Raw genomic sequence first — 1,064 nt, forward strand, 5'->3', positions numbered from 1 at the left:
TGCAAAATGTCAATGGTAATCATTATGAAACAGTTGTTTGTGTTAAATCACCTAATTCACAAACATGCTATGGTTATTGCATGACTAAAGATGTTTCACAAAACCGTATAACTCGACAATCTTCTGCCAAACAAAAGATTGTATCTGTGGAAATTGACAAAGATGAAGTGCGGTTTCAAAAAAATGATGATTGTGTTCAAATTATTGATAATCATGATGAAAACACGTTTTTATTTACTTCTCTGTCTGCTAATGTTTGTCAAGCTCTTTGCAACAGGTTGAATATTGATTTTGACAAATACAATTTTCAAAAACCTACATCTGGGTCTTTAGGAAATGTGTGTCAAACTAAAAATATAGTACAAGACAATAACAGCTTCTTCAGAGCTGTTGCTCATACAGTTAGTGGTTCTCAAAAAAACCATCGTAAAATTCGGCTTGCTGCTATTTCATACATGACAAATAATACACAGGAATTTGAAAAGTTCCTGGGAAAAGACTTTGCTTCTGTGTTAGAATATGTTGACAAGTCACAGATCAAGTATCTAGATCACTGTGCAACAGATATTGAAATTAAAGCAACAGCAAATATGTTGGGACTACACATTTATATATTTACTGGCATAAAGTGGATTAAATATAGTTGCAACAGCAGTCATTTCAACAATGAAGGAATATATCTACAAAACTGTATTGGTCATTTTCAACCAGTTATTTGTCTAAAAGGGGTTGATGATAAAACTTGCTTTGGATTTTGTAAAGTCAGTGATTTATCAGAGAAACATTATCTACGTTCAACATCTCAAAAAGTACTGAAAAATGCTAAAAAATATATAGGCAGTATTAAAAGTTCACGCACTTCTAAGTTTTTAAATCGAAAGTGTACGTGGAAGAAAACTCTTAAATATTCAACCGAAATAACATATAGGGAAAATCTCAAATCTCAGAACAGATTAAGATATAAAGAACTTTTGCCACCCAATAAAATGTACAAAAAATATAATTGCACAAAACGTGTGTCTTATAAAGACAAAGTAAAACAAAGGACTATACTTAAATACAGA

The sequence above is a fragment of the Nematolebias whitei genome, chromosome 14, assembly GCF_014905685.2.
Source record: "Nematolebias whitei isolate Nwh7 chromosome 14, NemWhi1, whole genome shotgun sequence".
NCBI classification, from domain to species: Eukaryota; Metazoa; Chordata; class Actinopteri; order Cyprinodontiformes; family Rivulidae; genus Nematolebias; species Nematolebias whitei.